The sequence below is a fragment of the Zonotrichia leucophrys genome, chromosome 4, assembly GCF_028769735.1.
Source record: "Zonotrichia leucophrys gambelii isolate GWCS_2022_RI chromosome 4, RI_Zleu_2.0, whole genome shotgun sequence".
Classification (NCBI taxonomy): Eukaryota; Metazoa; Chordata; class Aves; order Passeriformes; family Passerellidae; genus Zonotrichia; species Zonotrichia leucophrys.
This window is the reverse complement of record NC_088173.1, coordinates 49,031,900-49,051,453: the sequence shown is the minus strand read 5'-3', so window position 1 is coordinate 49,051,453 and position 19,554 is coordinate 49,031,900. Positions and strand designations below refer to the sequence as shown.

Sequence of the window (19,554 nt, the reverse complement as noted above, 5' to 3'; positions counted from 1 at the left end):
AGATTGGTTGCAGATTTCCTCGCAGTTTGCTGCTTTGCAGAGATCTTTGTATGTGATAAGAGAACAGATGATGCTCAGGCTTAACTGTGGCACATGGAACAAAGAAATCTCTATTTTGGTTAAATAAAAATGTTTGCATATCATGGTGAGCCAGGTGTCTGAGTTCTCATGATGTAATTTAATTTAAAGTATTATAGGTGGAGGAATACCACAGGAAAAGCTGTCCAGAAGAAGCTACGTGGTGCAATGATATATATTAGTCTTCAACTAATGAAAAAGCTATTAAAAGATGAAGATCACTCTTTTTCCAACCCAGCCCTAAACCTTGCACCAGCAGCAACAGAGAGGCCAGTGATCCCCACAGAATCCCTTGGCCCACATTATTAATCAAGGCTGTAATATTTAAATACACCTGCATTTAAAGACCTGCCAGCCACACCAGAGCCCATCTCCATGTCTGTGTCAGTGATGCCTCAGGTTTTAGCTTTTATATGTTTCAGATTCTGTGCTGCTTTAGTGTGTGGGTCTGGGTTTCATATGAGGGGATGGTGAGCTCTCTTCACAGAGCAGAGAGACAAAACAATTCCTTCCCTAGCTGGGGACCAAGGACAAATTACACGAATGTCAGGCCCAAGAGCATAAACAATGTGGGCTGAAGAGTGAAAAACAGGAAGGATGGGACTGCATGGGCTACAGCTATAACTGGACAATTAACTCCAATATGCAAATGGACCAGAACTTCTAAAAATGTGGTTCATCTGGGGTGTAGCCCTGGCTGGGCTCTTGTGCTGCCCAAGGTGGATCCATTGAGGCCTCCAAATAAATCCCTACTGTATTCTTTAGCTCTGCCTAGTCTCTGTTCTAGGTCAGAATTCACAAGGCACCATCAGTGCAGCACTAGGGCTGCAAATGCCAGATGGGAATGAAGCAGAGCAAGCAGTCAGGGAGGTGTGATGGCTGGCCAGTCCTCTCCTGGAGGACTCTGAGTGCATTCAATGTGCTACAGAGCCAAGGGAATAATTTTAGGATTTATTGGCTTTGCAGTGACGAGTGGATGCCGTAGGGAAATGATGAGTGGAAAAAAACCAGAGCAATTAAAGCCATGAAATATGACTGCAACTGTCCAGCCTACACCTTCCCTCAAATAAATAAAACTGGCTTCCAAGTTGGAGATGGGAGCCAAGAAGTTGTGGAGAGGGTAAAAAGAGAAAAAGGAAAGGCATCCCTTCCATCTGGGCATGGGATTTATATCCATAATCTCTGAGGAAACCAAAGAAGACGAGGATGCATTTTTCATCCCTCTCCCACCCTGAGAACTGCAATTGTGGTGGAGGTTCCTCCCCACTTTCACGTGGGAACGGAGAGCAAGTTCCACCAACCAGCGAGGAGCCTTGTCCTCTGCATTCTCTGGAGAACAGAAAAGATGGAACCAGCAAAGCCCCATCAGGTTTCTTTATTTCTGCTGGAATGTGGGAAACTGAGCTTTTTAGGTATTGTGAAATCTCAGCTCCCTCTACCCAATGAACTTAGAAGAATTTATTGCAAGAAGAGATGATATTGAGGTTCAGTTTTATTTGTATTCAAAGATCTGGTTTTGAACTTGGCAGGACAAATTTTTTGCAGGGTTTGGCTGTTCTTGCAGAACCTAATCCAAATCCCATTGAAGTCAGGACAAATCTCTCCCTAGACTCCAGTGAATTCTGGGTCAGACCCCTACAGTAACATTGATTCTGATGGTTGCAGAGGTTGAGATTTTATTACTGCAATCAACATAAAATATGTCTGGCTTTCATTTTGGATATTTCCCTCTTTCTTTTTCATAGAGTTCAAGAAATGATAATATTTGCTTTTTCTGGGGAAAATATTTATTTATCGCTTTACAAAATTATGAAGTATAATTATTGTTACGTGAAGTTACAGGGAATTCCATGAAAAACTGTACTCAAAGTTCTGTGCATTTCTCTTGCTTAATTTCCTCTTATGTTCTGATGTTTATTCCATTTTTACATTACAAGACATGCAGTTTTTAATTCCTTTTCCAGACGAAGATTTTGCCCCAGAAAAGAAAATAACATAAGCAGAGACTACAACAGACTTCATCCAGGCTGGAGCCCTAATTCTGCATATAATTCTGGCTATAGTTTTACTGACAATAATATTGGTGAATTTTGCACTCAATACATGGCTGTTATTAAATATAAATTAGGGTCTGCTGAGCCATTTTGAGGCCATTTTAGAGTTTACACCATGGCAAAGAGCACAAGCAGGTGGCCCTTCCCTCACAGGGATTCTGGGACAATAACTGGTTTTTGTGTTGTTTATGGCCACATTTATGTTTAAGCAGCTTGGTTAAGCTCTAGTAATTTAGGGTTTAACTTTGAAAAATTTTTATTTTACTTGATCTCAAAAAAAAAAAAAGCTGTTAGCCTTTTCCCCTTTTTTTGCATCTTTTTTAATTCCTGTGTTTGACAGCTAATTTTCAAGCTAGAATTCTACTACGAAATTATTATTTTCTTTTTTTAATTTAATTTTTTTCCAGTTTTGAATTGGGATACAAAATCAAATGCTTTCTGCATTTGGGGTTTAAATCTTCTCAGGGTCACATTCCAATCCCCAGGCCTTCTATTCAGGTGACTCCAGTAATCTGTGCCTTAACATTTTGAGGTTTGCAATTTCAAAACCAAAATCATTAAGGCAGGGAATTCTGGGAGGGGTGAGAGGTTGTGGAAACGGCATATTTTCTTTTGTGTTACAGTCTCAAAATCTGTACAATTCAAATAATGGGTAGAAATATTCTGCGTCCGGAATGACAAATTTATGCAGGTGAAATTGTCATGTTGCGAATACTTTTGGTAGGAAAGGTGAGGTGATTTTATACCCAGTAGTACTTAATCCCCAAGGTTACTTTCATATGGAAGAAAGAGCATTTACATATAAGTGTTGTGCAGCTCAGGGAGTGATGGATAGTGCTGTTATAAATTCAAATCACCCAGCCCTTGATTTATTCAGGAATTTCCAAGAGCACGGCAATATATATTTCTAATTTCCACTGAGGATGAATTTGGTGAAAGGAAAGAGAAATTATTTGCTGAAGTCTGAGCTGGAAGGAGGCAGTGGATGCCAATGTTAACACTCCCAAAGAAGAGCTGTTTCCTGAATTAGGCTGCAGAGCAAGGAGCACTTTCGGCGCTGGATGGCCAGAGCTGCTGACAGACAGTCCCCAACAGGAGGGCTTGATTAAAAGCTGGTGATGAGAGCTTTCACTGCCAGTCCTAGCAGAGCTCCTGCCCTCCACAGCAGCAGGCAGGGAAAGAGGCTGTGGGCATTCCTCTGCCCCTCTGGCTCCTCGCAGGATCACAGAAAAGAAATTGTGAATTACAGCTGCGTCAATATGAGAGTGACAGTCACTTTGATGGAAGGTGTTCAGTCAGCTCAGAGCTCTACGTTTCAAGCAAGGAATAAAAAAGCACCTGAGTTATAGACAGCTGAATATCCCCATTATCCCCAGCTCCAAATATAATAATCTGAGCATGAATAGCACTTTTCAGCTGGGAGGCTGAAGTGGCTTGAAGATATTAACAAATTCCCTCTGTCACTTATGGAGACAGGAAGCACTATTATTGCATTTGGGATTTGGGGGAGATTGAGATACCTAGGAGTTAGTTTGTTCAAGGTGGCAGGGGGAATCATGGCAGAGCTGTGAGGACTGTGCCCGTGTTGCTGAACCCTTGCTGCTTATCCTTTCTTATTCTTTCACAGCATGTCTCTGATGAAAAAAAAAAATGCTTTCTCACAAGTCAGACTGCAGTAAGGGTCATGCAAGGCATGGGGTGACCCTCCTGACCAGCAGACAAGGGCTATGAATGACCATGACTGTGCAATATATTCAATTTACAACTTTGTACAGTGAGTACAAAGTGAGTATAAAGGCTCTGTGACCACAATATTTTCTCTTGTTACTCAAAGGGGTGGAAGACAAGGTCAGGCTTTGGAATTGCAGTCATTTTTTTTTAGAAATTGTTTTATTTTTTATTGCTGCTGTGAGAGATACCAATAGAGCCAGTGTAAGCACATAGGAATTTCAGCTCTGCCTCTACCCTAAAATATTTAAATTTCCTTGAAGCTCTCACTCATAAGGAACAGAAAGCCACATCAAAGTGAACTTTCTGGACTGTTGTAGGCTTCTCTCAAGCTTGGTCAGCAAAGGGCTCTGCAGCTAATCTCTGCATTTAAGGAAAAGAAAATAGCTGATGCCTTAACCTTAGGAGGAAGACTAGGAAAACACCTTTGGAGGAAAACTAGGAAAACTAGAAATGCAGTGAGGGAAAAGCCTGTTGCTGTCAGTATTTAAAGTGCAGAGGTTACAGCCAGCCTCTCTGCCCAAACCTCACATCCACAGATTGCTGTTTCTTTTTAAAATTTTCTAAAGAGACATCATCCAGACAGCTGCATCCTCCTGCAAGGAGGGGGCAGCCTCCCAGGTAACAAGGGACAGGAGGAGAGGAAACAACTACAAGAGGTTTAGATTGGATATCAGGAAAAAAACCTCTCAGTTGGAACAGAGAAATGGTGGAGTGACCATCCCTGGAAGCGTTCATCATGCTTTAGTGGTGGGTTTGGCCGTGCTGGGTTAGTTTGACTCAATGTTCTTCAGGGTTGTTTCAAACCTCTCCAATTCTATTCTGAGTCTGTGGGACATTTACAATGCAGAGAAAGTTGGTGGCAAGCAGTGTTTTCTTGATGGAGAAATCCAAATAGTTTGGGAAAATATGAATCTCCAAACGCTGAGAATCTGTGGGGAATATAAAATAACATGTATTTATTGAAAAGGCCTTGATGAAGCCTTTTTGAAAGCCTCTGCATTTAAGAACCAGAGTATTTTGTGATTTGACCTCCCAACAGCAACATTTTTTTTTTTATTTTGCAGAGGGAAAGAAATGTTAAATGCTATGACTGCTGGACTGGGATCTTAGTTGAGCTAACATCAGGTTTATGACCCAGGGTGGAGGTAAATGGCCAAACCCGATCAACACCCCATTAATCCAAGGATGATCAAGTAACATTGCATTTGGCAAAGCCACAAATAACCATGTAATAACACTGTAATTCTATGGTAATTTCTTACACATGGTTATTGATGCCCTGTAAAATAATGTGTTACCAATAATCCCATATTACCTCTCTGCTCTTAAATATAAGGTCACTGACAGACCATGACTGTTTAATGTACTTTCAGTCTCAAACAGAAATCTTATACAATGGTTATAAAATGAGCCTTAGTGGGTGACCCTCTTTGCTCTCCTTTAGTTGTTTTTTTTCCTCAGAGCATGTCACATGTACATCAGTGCTACTCTAGATAGTTTGCAGGGTATTGGATTTCATTGACATTTAGCATTTCCTTCCCACTTTTCACCTACCTACTTACAATTAGGACTCTTCTCAGAAATTTGGATTGTACCCACTTTCAAGGGTGGAGACTGAGAGCCTGGTTGAGAGGCAAGTGCCTCCTGCACTGAGGATTCAAACCATCCCAAAACCAACCAAATACCACAACACTGTGCCATGCCCCTACAGCTTATTTTGAGCATCAATTATTGCTGAATGGGTAAGAAAAATTGGGTGCTCCCATTCCAACCTCCTGCAGTGAAGACACATAGAAACTAGCTGGGAGTCAAATATTTGTCAGTACAGGGAGAGCAGTCAGGGAGATTTGCCTAAGAGATAAACCAGTGTCATGCTGGGTTTGTGTCTCTCAAGTCTGCACACTATTTGACTAAAAGTAACTGTAATGTTTAATATAATCTTTTCAACCTGCATGCAGAGAAATCTATATCCATCCATATGCTGCTGTTTTTACATGGAAGAAGTTTTGGGTCTTTATTTATTGTAGGTCTCATCATAGTTTAAACTTTTTAATCATAGAATCATGGTTTAAATTGGAGGGAACCCTAAAGATTATGTCTTTCCATCTCTCCTGTCATGTGCAGGCACACCTTCCACTTGACCAAGGTGCTCAAAGCCCAGTTTTTTCCATTTTATTCTTGTCAGAAAAATATTGAAAAATTATATTAATTCTAACCCTAAACTTTGGTCTTGAATACTCTTAAAATTACAAAAAATTTTGAACTGAATTTTCCCTTGTATTTTAGGCTTAACCCTCTTTTCTTGGTAAAAAAAAAATTGGAAAACACTTACTTGAATCAAGTTGTGTTTTGCCAATTTATATGTAGCTTTAATTAGAAATATCTAATGGATTAGCAGTGTGAGGGTTAGTTTTATGTCTGCAGTTCATCGGGGCTGGTGTGTTTTGTGCAGCGGGGTAGCAAAATTTAACAGCAGTTATTATCATTCCTGCACAGAGGAGATGTGGAACTGGGGGTTTGTAACATTCTCCAAGAAGCTGTCGAGGACAAGAGCAGGTCAGGCTTTTCAGAAAAAAACAAACAACAACAAAAAAAGTGCTACAAGACAGACAATCCAGCAATCCCACCAGCTTTATATTCCCTAGGGCCTGACTGGAATTAGCATCTGACTGGGCTTCCTTTCACCAGCTGTGACTGCCAGGTGAACAGACCAAGGGAAAACAGAGACATCTGTGCCTGGACACGGCAGAGCTCCCCGCTGGAGTCACGTTCACAGGGCTGTGCTGGGCGCTAATGAATGAGAGCAGTGTCTCTGGCCCAACACCATGTTCCTCAAACTGCACTTCTGAATTTAATTAGTTTTTAGGAGCCTGCTTATGTGTTCCCTATGCAGCTGTGGAGCACAAGGAATCGTGTGGTTTCTGTGACCTTTTGTTGCTCCTTGCAGTGTTTTCTCTGATGCTGCCTCTCAGCCATTCCTTCCACCCCATCGTGTTATCACGAGCACTGTTCACATCCTTTAAAGGCACAGCTGGGGATGCAAACATGATTTATGTGTTTCACAAGGTCTTCTGTACCAGTAAGGAAACCACAAGGCTCCTTTCCAGTGTTGCTGACTGGGGCTTAGCTGGTGCTGTCTGCTGCAGCACACGTTGCAGTGTAGATGGCCATGATACACTGAGCACCACCATACAATTTACAACTTCAGAAGGTTCCAACCCACACAGTAACACCACACCACCCCAGCAGGCTGGAAATATTCACCCTTCCTGTCCCTCAGCCCAGCCTTTTATCCCCTCCTGCTGATGCCCTGCACCTGTGTGCCCTCTGCTCCCTTTGCTGGTTGGGCAGTGCCCTGGGCTCTCCTTACCTTCAATAGCATTCACCTGTCCTGCACAGCTGTGGCCATTGGGGATGAGGCTCAGCTGCAGCCCCACCCCAATCACCTACAGCTGTCCATGGCCTGGAAACCTCTGCTGATCTTCAGAGATGTGAGCAGCACTCACTCCTCACTCAGACCCTCATAAGACAGGTTTTGACCTGGGCATTGGCCGATCAGAGGATGTCACCCATCCTGGAAGTTCTGCTCTGAAATGCCCTACTGCAATCACTGGGTGAGCCAATTCTGGTCATCAGAGCTAGGATGGAAATTAGGAGTGAGCCTCAAGGCTGCACTAATCTGTATTTGCTCTCCAATGTGCAGCAGAAAAGGGCACAGCAAAGCAGGTGCCAATTCTGGTCCCTTGCAAGCATATCCTGCCTAGCTTTGTATAAAACTGTCATGTAAAAACACATGTTCATGTGAAGTTAAATCATGCAAATACAATTCCTCTAACTTTTAAAACAAAATTTCCTTATTTACTGAGTCAAGAAGAGTCTTTTAAACTCTAAGTTTTAATTAATTATTGTTTCTACTAAGACATTGGATAAAGAGAGATTCTGTATGACTTAACATTACATGCCAAGCTTTTGAACCTGCAATGAAGATACAAAGTTAAAAACCTATTTTTTATGCTAATTGTCAGGCTTATAGAATTTTTTGGGTTTGCTAAATCTATTTACATGTCTGATAGTCAGTAGGATCATTTACTGGCAAGATTACTAGGGGCAGCAGCACTTCCTTTTTTTCCTGCATCTTCCATCTCTCTTCCATAATAACCCTTGGTCCTGTTATTGGAAATTAGCCTTTTCCCACATAGAAATATAGCTGCTCTTCTCTCACAAAGTGCAATAATACATAATTTTTTTGGTGATTAGCTGAAAGTTGCAAACTATTCTTTTTTAAAAATTTGTTTAATGAGGAGAGAAAATAACCATAAGTGCGTTGTCCAGGTTCCTAAGCCACCTTACACTCTGAAGGGTATACCTGGGCATAGAAAAGGTTCTTAGCCCCCTAGGATTCAGCATTAACTCCCAGGCACTTGCCAGCAGTGAAGTGCTAATTTAAAGCCTTTTGATTTGGCACAGCTCATTTCAACACGCGGAGAGAAAGAGCGCCAGCCTCCTTGGAAGGGACAGCGTTCCAGCACCAACAAAGCCTCATTGTTTCCTGCCCAGAGAGCCTGGAAGCAGTGGTGACCCCAAAGCAGTCCCTTTGGAAAGGGAAAACTGCTTTGCAATAATAATTATTCCTAGAGTTCAAAAGACTAAGCCTTTCCCTGAAAGAAATCAAATGATTAAAAATTCGCACAACAGCTGGCTGGGCTTGAATGAAGACGTCAATTACACTGATAAGGAAGAAAGGAATGGTGCCTTCCAATGCTTCAAAGGAACAGCCATGTATAAATGTGTTTGGGCTTTGTAAAAATAGATCTGCAGTGCTATGATCGGCCTAATTAATGTTCCTCTTTTGTGTGGCATTCCTGCCTTAGATGCTTTCGGTTACTTGAATAACCACAGATTTCTCTGAGTGAATAAACCCTCCTGCTACCTTCTCAAAGTGCCTGGAAGCATGATCTAAAACACTGTTTGATCCTCTCTGTCCTTCCCAGCCAAATCAGCTGTTCACAGACAGTGAACAGTGTCTTGTGCTCACATTATGAGCAGCACGAACAGGCTCATCCACCGTTTTCCCTGAGGAGAAGACACAACTTATTTATTCAGTTACACAACAGACCTTCCCTCCTATAGTTAAAGGTATGGTTAAGTGGCACAAAACTTGGCCAAAATACACAAGATACAGCCGAAATTTGAAAAAAAGGATGGCTTTCTGAGCTGGGTTTTTTAAAAAAACCAGCAAAAACCAGCAGAAGCCTGGTTTGGGTATTTTTTTTTCTTGTAAGACTTTATGATCCTTCAATCAATGAATGTGAGAAGTGTGCATTTCCAGTAAGAATTAAAATTGATCCTATGTTTCTTGCCACTGCTTACAAGTCCGAGTGTGGCAAAGTTAGCATGCAGAATCCATTGATCATGCACTGGGGACAAAGCTGTGCATGAGAAAGGGGGAAAGGAACCTCTCAGGCTCTTTAGACAAAGTGTTCCACATATTAACACCCTTCCCCTTATCTGTGTGGGCTTTGTCTGACACAGAGCAGGGTTTACAGCAGCCCCCTCCATGCAGGACCATGCAGTCACTCAAGGGTGAGTGATTTTTGTATGAGGGCATCTCCAAGTGTAAAGCTCAGGAAACATGAATGGTATGGGATATCCAAAAAAGGCTGGGTTCTCTGAGTCACTTCATAGAATAATTATTGGGGTTTCTTTGGTGGAGGGGCTTTGAGCAGTCCCATGTCTTGCAGCTCAGGTAAAGGGAAGGGCTCTGCATTAAATTAATACATGGATCCTCTGCAGCCCTGATTTCCCAAATAAGAAACCAACCTTCAAATCATACATGCAAATTGTAAATTATGCTCCCTTCTAATGTAATCCAGTTGAGATTTTGTATCTCAGTTTATTTTTTTTCTTAGTGCATTTTCACAGATGAATGATCTTGCCAATGAAGTCCCCTTCCACAGGGAAACTATTTGCCTTCCATGGGTTATCTATGCATTTTATTGACTTAGTCAATTTCTTTTAAAAGTGTGATGCTGGTAAATGTTAAAATCCCTTTTAGGTTCTTTTCCCCTCTTTTTTGGCTTCTCCACTTCTGCGTATAAAATTCCCAAAAAGATGTCTGTGCAGTTCCAAGCTGTGCTTGCATCCAACTGGATGGAATAGATATACAATATCAAAAAAAAGGTCAGAGGTTAAAGCTCAGGACCTTTGGGAGTCATGACCTCTCCAGGTCTCACCAACCCAACTGTTACCACTGTCCTCAGCCATCCTGAATTGCTCAAGTTTTTTTTTGTGTTACCACAGAGCTGCCTGTGAAGAAATTCTCATCACTGGTGTGATGAAATGTGGAACACAACAGCAGAGTTTACTCCCAAAATGCATCTGCGAGTTTCACCGAGCTTGTGAAGTTAATAGCAAACAGGTAATCCTTCAAATGGCCATGCCTTCACAGCACTGCTATCTGGATTTATTTATTTTTTGTTTTCTTTTCAAAATGTGCTGTGAGTGCCACATGCTTTCCTGGGCTGGTACCAATATCCAGGCCTCTCACCATCACTGTCATTGCCATCATTCAACAGGCAATATCTTTGCTGGATTGTGCTCTTCTACTCCCTGCTGGGAAAATGACTTTTTGAATTTTATTCAGGTTGTTATTTGCCTTGTGAAGTATCTGTTCCTGAAAGAAACTGTGCTCTCAAGAAACTGAGAGATATTCAAATTTTTATACCCATCAAATGATAGGTAAAATATGTGGGCTTTTTCTCATTTTTTACCTTCTTCTTTCACTCACTTCTTATAAACATGCTAAATATGAGAAGTACCTTGTGCCCAAGCCTTGCTAGCCAAGCATAGCTTGACTTAGCTTGGAAATTCCTAAAACTTTGCTGAAATATTACCTGTGCTGATACTCAAGCAAATTCTGCACGTGGATGGTCTTCAACTGACATGGGAAGTGAGGTCTGTGTGAATGTCAGAGGTGGGTGTGTGGAAAATAAATTCACCTGGGAAATTTAGGGAATAGAGTTCAGCTTTGTATTGGTGATCAGCTGGAAACATCATCAGACTGTCCAGCTTATCCAGTAAGTGCTGCTGTCTCTGGAACACAAACACACTGGCTCAGAGCAGATGGGGGTGATGGAATAGTAATTCTTGATGGGGTTCATGCTCCTGTATGTGTATACAGGACAGCATTTTTTCTTTTTGTGTGCATGGCACATTCCTGAGCTGTAATTGCCAGACTCTCCAAGTTTCTCTGGCTGCCAAATCCCCTCACTGTGACTCTAGCAGTGTTTTGTATTAGCTGTACTGAACAGTAAATATTGTAAAGAAAATAACCAGCATTGAATATTCTGCTAATGCATTTAAACCACCAAGCCCCTGAAATTGCTTTTGACCAGTTGTGTACAGCCCCAGATTTCAAGGCCATTTATGACAGAACCCAATTTATCTTTAGTAGCTGTAGTCATTACTCTTAGTCCACCAGGCACTGCAAACTCTGATAGCGTCTTTATCTTCCTGTACCCAACCTGCAGTATTTAAAATGTTAACATCTCTCCTTTGTTACTGGTTCAGCACATTGAATATTGAAGCTGTGCTTAAAATGCTGCAACCTTCAGAATATAATACAAAAGAGGAAAAAAAATAGTATTTCCTGTTCTGCAGGATAAAATAAGGACAACAGAAATCTGTTGACATAGGCTCCACTGAAAGAGTACACTGCATAGAAGGAAGTTCAGCAAAATGAATGGGCACCAATGCTTGGCAGCATCCCAGGCTTTAAAATTAAACAGCAACTTAATTCTCTTTAGAAAGAATGGAGAGATAAAACTGAAATTATTCTTTCTGCAGTTAAGAACGCTGAACTTCTTAAGTGCTCTTTAAACTTCCAAAATCTTATTTGAAGAATTAATATTTCTTGCAATACTTTCTTTTTTTTTTTAATATGGAGACAGTATATACAGCGCTACTTTCTTGGAATGTTTCTATTTTCATTTTATTTAGGTAAGAGCATTAGATCTCACCCCTAATAAAATGAAATAAATAATTAAATAATTATTAAATAATTATTAACTAATTAATTATTACTAATAATTTAATAATAGAATAATAATATAATAATTCAATAATTAAATAATAATATAACAATGTTATTATTAAAATTAATAATTTAATAATTTGATTATTATTTAATTAGTATTAATTATTCAATAATTAAATTTTTATAATTATTTATTAATTAAATAATTATTTATTTAATTCATTTTATTATGGGTGAGATCTAATGCCTAAATAAGTTACACAAATCATTGTCCAGAAGTGGCACAAATCAATGTCCAGAAATTGAAATAAAGTTACCAGAGTCGCCAAGAAAGCAAATTAAGAAACACTGCAAAGAAAATTGCTGTCTAAAAAGGTATTTCTTCAGAATTGCTAATAACACTGAGGTGACCTAGAAAGGTCCAAAAGCTATGATACTAAACACCAAAGTCCTCCTTATGATCAGCTGTGGCAAAATCAAATAGTCTTGACTGAGAAAGTAATGGTGAGTGCTGGGGATTGTTAAACTAAACCTGTGTGAGTAATGGAAGGGGCATTGGTTAAGGTCAGGCAACAAATTTCTTAGGTTTTGGAGTATGGACTAATTTTTCTCATGAAAAAATGCCTCTGCTCTCTGTGTGTTCTTTAAATCAGCTTTTTGCAGAGATCAGGGAGCATTCTGTGGATACACAAAATGAGCTTGGGAAAACTATTTTGGATTAGGAAGATTGATTTGGTAATGACAGAGCTTGCTGAGGATCAGAGGAGTGGTTTTAGTAATGAAGATGGGCTTGGGGTTGGAGAAGGGATACAGGGCAGAAAATGTATTATCAGAGGAGGGGGGAATTTGGGAAGGATTTCACCTGCACGATGGGAATGGGGTTCCCCCTGTGGGGCTGCTTCCAACACACTCAGAAACACCCTGTGAAATGCCAGTCTGAGCGTGCACTGCCTCTTCCTCTCAGGTCTGTGGGCTCCTCCTTTCCAGAGGGCTGCAGGAACACCCTCACAGCTCAGGAAGGGATGCAGGACCCATGCTTCAACAGCAAGTTGGCTTGGAAGAGGCAATTTGCCAAGAGCAATAATAAAAAGGTGTTCTTGCTCACCTCACGGAAGTCTCATTTCATCTTTTGGACCTCTTTGAGACAGACAGAGACAATGACTGTTTCTAAACCACTCTTTTTGGAGCGCAGTTTTTGTCCCACCAAAAAACCCCAAAAACCACAAACAAAACAACCCACAACTTTTCCCAGCCGACTGTGATGCAGGAACATGTGGAAGCCAGACCTTCCACTGTTCAGAAGGCAAAAAGCAAGAAGGGCTTTTCATTTGTTTCACTTTATTTAGAACTACACATCTTAGTGGATACTTAGGCAGAGCAGACCATCAATGATGCTGCATTCTTATTTTCCTCAACTGTGAATTTGTCCCTATTGTCTGAAATTACATTTCTTTCCTGCTGGGTTGAAACAGTAAGGAAGGGAACTGAACTTCATCAGCTGAAGTGAGAAATGGTTTGCAGTTCAGCTGGGAATTGGCAATCCTCAGTTTAATTCTCTCTTTCAAGATACACTCAGTTTAGGAGAGCTACTTGTCTCATGTAATGCTCTACTAACACTACACTGTTTCAACAAATCAAGTCAGTCAAGTGTTCTATTTGCAGGCTGAGGATGTCAGGTTCCACAAAAGAATATATAAATAATTTGCATCATCCAGGCATGGAGAATTGTGGTTGTGGCTCTCTCTCCTTGCTTTTTTAAATGAAATGCTGTGCTGCCCCACTCAAGTGGTGTGCCCAAAGCTGTATGGTCAAAATGCTGTGCTTTGTCAGCTAAAACTCCCTCTCTCTTTTAAAACAATGTTACATCTTTAATTTATTACCGCTTCTCTGTGCTCTGGGAAAGCTCCTGTGAGTGAGGGTGTCGATTTTCAGACTCAGCTCCTGAGGATTTTGCTTTATAAGGTGAACTCAAGCAGTGCTGTGAACATCTCAAGGTCTTCCTTAATCTGCTCAGGGGTCAGCAAAGTGTTGGTGTAAGCTTTTCCCCAAATGAGTCTCAGGTTCCCCCCTGTTCAGTGATGCACCACATCTTGGGGATTTCTCCTCTGAGACTGATGTCCACTCGCGCCAGCTACTGCACCACTTTCTGCAATCTGATTAATTTAGCCTGGATTAATCAGATTGTTCATTCTTTATTCTCTATCATGCCAGGATGCCAGTGAGACTTTACGTGCTGATAATGGCACAATGCTTAAAAAGCAAACGGCAAAGTTAAATACTGTAGCAGAAGCTGACTAAAGTATAAAGCTTCTGAATCATATTGCAAATACTTGTGGTTTGCAAAGCAGCAAGAAAAAGACAGAACTGCCATTTAAGAAAACATTTATAATTCAACTGGATGACTCTGTGACAGATTAAATGTTTTCATCCTGGAAGAATACATGGCTAGCTGGCCAGAATTAAGTAAAATGAGGAAATCCTTTGCATATATATAAGTGTTATGCTTTATGGGAAATTCAGGTGTTAGATATGATTTAAGGTGGCTCTGATATCACATGAATGTAATGGGGCAAGTGACAGAGGAATATTTTAATTGTGCAGTCAAAACTCAAACTGGAAAATGACATACCAGATTTATTTCATGTCCTTTTAACTTTTTTTTTTTTTTTTTTTTTTTGCAATACCTACAGCTATGCTGAAAATACTTTTGTTTAGGGGAAAAGAAAAACACTTTTGCTTAGTGCAGAGTTTTAATATTTTGATTTGTGTTAAACATCGCACAAGGTAGATTGGTTAATGCTTTCATTCCTGCGCACATTGGAGGATTTAAATACAAAGTTGGGAGAGTTTTACTGTGGATGTTCTCTTAACATGCCCAACACAACACTTTTTTATCCTTTTATCAAAAGCTGGGTCCTTCATGCTCTCTCCCACTTCTTTACATGCTCACCTTTCACCAAAAGTCAGAGAGCTTCAGGCTTGAGCACAGTCTCCAACCAAAGGCAGAATAAACCTTCAGGAAGCACAAAGATATTCCTGCAGATTCACAGAAATCACAGACAGCAGGACTTTTCCACTGCTGAGAGGACACTCAGTAAACTCCAATGTGTCTTTTTAAATTGTGTCATCAACAAAAGGTTTGGAGAAATCTTAATAAGGTTCGGTGTTGCTGGAAAAAATTCTGTTTGTCTCATTGGAGATGAAAGGTGTATGAGTGGATGGATTCAACATATGCCTCCCTTTTAGCCAAGAGCATTAAAGACAAACCCTGTCTTCTATATGTCATGTTTATTCCATACTAAAATCTTGTAGAGAATTTGAGTTGCTCTTAGAAGGAAAGGTAGGAATGTTGCACAAGCACATACCACACCTTGGTAAGCACTCCAGGGACATTTTTAAAGTCTGAAATGGGCACACAAAATAACTTTTTCCTCATATTCAGCAAATATAGAAATGGCTTGTGAAAATTAAAATGAAACTAAAATTCTTTGTAAAACTCAAAAAGTGGAGACCAAGCAGCACACACACATGACATGGAGAAGTTATTTACAGCATCCTCACTGTTCTTATTCATACCCAAATTACTGACAAGACTCCTAATACTTTCAGGAAGAAAGAGACTCATATTCTGAGACTACAAACAGAGGCTGAAATTGAGGGCTTGGTTATTAAACAAATAGGTTAGTCAGGAGATCTGAAAGGGAAGATGTACACAATTTACATTCCAAGTGAAACTGGAAGCCTTTCCATGTTTGCTTTTTTTTATTCACGGCCCATTTGAGCTCACTGGAATCCCACCCAGTAAAACATGATTCCCAAAATGAGTTTGGTATGTGTCAGACGTGCACCAGCTTTGAGTGCTGAAGGTCTGTGGTGCAAGACTCACCCTCCAGAGTGTGCACCTTTGAGCTCCAGCCCCTTTGTGTACAGCAGGAATGCTTTCAGTAGGGCTGAATTTGCTCTTTGCCAACAAAGGGCCTATAAAGACTTGCAAATTTAGCAAAGGCTTGCTCTCATTACAAATATTTTGGCTTGTGCCCTGCCTGATCTGTGAAACACCACAGCACAGTGATTTCCCTCAAATCCATGCAGCAAAACAATAAATCAGCTAAAATATAATATGCTGGCTGCTAAAATGGAATGTGCCATATTTGTTTTTTGTAAGAGGCACAGATTAATCTTAAGTCTTCAACTTAATACACAGTAAAACTTCCAAAGTCTTCAGATATCTTTAGCTGCATTTCCACTGCTTTCATTGAGCTTTGTTTTCCAGACTCTGGTAGCTCTAAAACCATGGTGATGGTACAGAAAAGAGCAAAACCTCTGCTGTATCTCACTATAAACTCTATTTAAATGGGTCTGAATTCTTTTAGGAGAGCTTGTCTTTTTGGGTTTTTTTCCCTTTGAAGAGCATGGGGACAACTTAATGGTTTGGCTGTGATAGTAGGTGTAGGATTTTTCAGTTAGACATCAGTAACATCCAACATTATTTCCTACTTAACAGAGAAGACAGAGGCAAAGACCTCAGCACTGTGTGGTTGTCTGACTTAAATTGCTAGATTTTTGACTTTTTTCTGACCCCCAAAGTGCTTCAGTTACCAGTCTCCCCAGTCCAAAAGTTCTGAAGCCAATTCACTGCTGTGTTTGAGCAGTCATACAGAAGTGCCAACTCAGTCAGAGTTATGATTTTGCTAAGAAGAAATACTGGCTAATCCCATTTATTTCAGCATGACTTTTTCTCTCACATACTAAATCTTGCTCTTAGGATGCCCAGATGGGATCAGGAGAACACAGAATCATGGTTGAGGCTGGAAAAGACCTTATCACAGTCTGCTCTTCCTACACCCTTCCACTTGCTCAAGTTTTCCTCTGGGTGAGGGCAAGGGTACATTTTTAGAGGTGATCCTCTTCTTCCAAAGGGACTGGCCCTCTGAGACCACATAAAATTGGTGTTGAGATGCCTAATTGGAAGTGATTTGGTCTTGCTAATTACTTGCTTGGGTGTTTTATTTTCAGCTGTCTGTCCCCAGTGTTCAACAGCCATCATCATCAGGGCATTGTTTTTGCAGCTCCCTCAAATTCCCTTTCAAGTAATGTCCAAACTTCAAACTGTTTTCCTTGCAGGCAGGTCTACAGAGATTTACTGGAACCATGGGAACCACAACCAGTCAGCAGGCGAGAGGAAAAGGCCCCATTATTGGCTCTGTCAGGAAAACTCTGCTCGTAATTAAATCCTGCTTAAGATTTATGAACCCAGTGCAGTGGGCTTGATTGGGCTGCTTATCAGTTATGGGGAACCTCATTATTGCAATTTTCAAGTGAAATCTGTTTCAGAACAGACACAACTCAGCAGGACCTTTTATTGAAATATTTGGTCTGCTTAATAACGGGTGGCTACTTGTTAATTATTGGGGTGGGGAAGCTGGGCTCATTATTGGGATGAGTAGTCACGTCATCCCAATATTTTTCACATCAGTTCCTTGAAAAAGTCAAGTAAGACTTGAACAAAAACAAGAAAAAAGTTCATGCAAGCTCTGAACTTTCAAGTGAAATAAGTATTTTTTCACCCCAGAGTCAGAAAAAAATCCTTTTTTTTAATCACAAAAGAATTAAAATTTCTTTTTTCCTGTATAATCAGTATAAGGACATTAACGCTTCTACCAGCTACACCAACAATAAAAATAAAGTAGCAATTGTTTCACATTTGGAATCAATCTGTTAAAAACATATCTCGAGTCACTTGTTAAGGCAAATGCAAGGAAAAGATTAGCCAATTTGAAAACACAGTGAGATTTGGTTCAAAAACAGGAGAAAAGTGAACATCATTGGAGCAAATCCCTGGTGTTCCTTGAGAGCCTTGTTAAGGTTTTGCAGCCAAACTGAAAGGAATATTGGGGTGGATTTCTAGCACTTCTGGAGCTGTGGCACCCCTTAGGTGCTTGTTAAATCAGTTTATTTCTTTTCATCCTCTTGTAACTATATTATCTAGTGACCAGCCCCTGCACAAAATCAAGAGCAGAATTATTTTAATTTAAAAATACAGACTGGTCCAGAGTCTTTTATTGTTTCTTGGTTCTATGCTGCTCCACTCCACTGGAATGGCTGGAATTGCTCAGGACAGTCAGGTGGTGACTGCTTTGCTGCCTGAAGAACCTCTTCCCCTCCACCCAGCCAGTTGCTGTTCTTGCCACACTTGAGAACACCAGTTTTGTTGCTTTTCAGACTTTTTAAAAGGGTGTTTTTCCCGAGTTCTCAAAGAGTGCTTCTCAAGGAGTGCTTCTCCTGAGTTTTCACAGAAAGGTAACTCCATATCTTTGCTGCTACCAACTCTGATATCACAAGTCAAACACCACTTTATAAGTGCTCCAGCTTCTTTTATTTTTTCTTGTTTTCCTTCTTTTTTTTTCTTCCCTTAAACAGGAATGAAGTGAAGTATAAACATTTCCTGCAAAAGTACATATAATAGAGGTCTGTATGCCAAGTGGTTTTATTTTCCTCCTTGGCTGTGACTCTCAGAAAATGTTTAAACAGTAATGTAAAAATAAATGAATAGATTTTCTTCATTACTATTTTCTTTCCCAGCAAGAATGTGTGCCTCAGGGACACAAGGGTAGAGAACAGATTAATAGGGAAATTTTAGTGGGAGCCCCTTGTTAAATACTGGCAGTACATCACTGTACTGGAGAAAAATGAAAGTTGGTGCCCATGGAGCTCTGCCTGATAACTGATTGCAAGACGCCTTCAAGGCTGCAATTTATCTTCAAGAAACACAATAATTAGATCTGTGTAAGCTTGGGCTGTCTCTCTTCAGCAAAGAGGCAGATATGATTTCATTATTCAATTCCTGTGAGGTCATTAGTGAACCTGGAAATCTCTTCAGCCTGTCTGTGTTAGCTTGGCTTCCAAGAATGAGAAGAAAGGATAAATCTGTCCCTAACGGTGCCAGATGAGACCCAAAGCCCTACAGTTTATTTGGGCACACTTAGGAAGGAAAATGGGGGTTCCTTGGTGCTGCCATGCCATCATGAATCTCACCAAAGTGCTGCCCACACAGGGCAGTCTGCTTCCTAAATCTGAGCCCCTCTCCTGCTCACAAAAATAACTTGCAGGATCTTGCAAGTTCAGTGATATTAACACACACTTCTTAACTCCTGAGCAACATCAACACCTTCACTGGACAGGTATTTCTAAAGTAAAAATGAGTACTTACCCAATGCTTTCCAAATACCTTTTTTTTTTTTTTCAATAAGAAAAGCTTTTACTGAGAGAAAACTCTTCCCATGGGGGAAAATGGTATAAAAACACACAGTTTGGGGTTTTATTTTTAAGTGTACATTTACATGTATAAGGTTATCATCTATCACCATCTCAAAGGGTTAGCTCCTGTTTCAATGAAACAAGGTGTTACACAAGGCTTGAATCACTTCACCAGCCACAGAGAGGAAAATCAGATGGTGTGCATTTGAACTATCCAAACTAGTTCACATTTATTGCACATGGATAACACCTAACACCTTCAACCCAGCCACAGGGCAGCTGAAGAATGGGTTGCCTTTTTGCATTACACCACTGCCAGGGATTGTAGGAGTTTTTTGTCATACCCAAGAATACCTGTAAGGAGAAGATAGCAGGAGGTAGGAGCATAATTAAGGACTG

The 19,554-nt window shown here is 40.4% G+C and overlaps 1 long non-coding RNA gene across 1 annotated transcript; it reads left to right on the top strand.

Moving 5' to 3' along the window:
* Positions 1–7,347: 7,347 nt before the first annotated feature.
* LOC135446580 (uncharacterized) lies at positions 7,348–8,718 on the top strand. The gene is made up of 2 exons (XR_010439839.1): positions 7,348–7,477; positions 8,331–8,718. It is a non-coding gene; the product is annotated as an uncharacterized LOC135446580 (long non-coding RNA).
* The last annotated feature ends 10,836 nt before the right edge of the window (positions 8,719–19,554 follow it).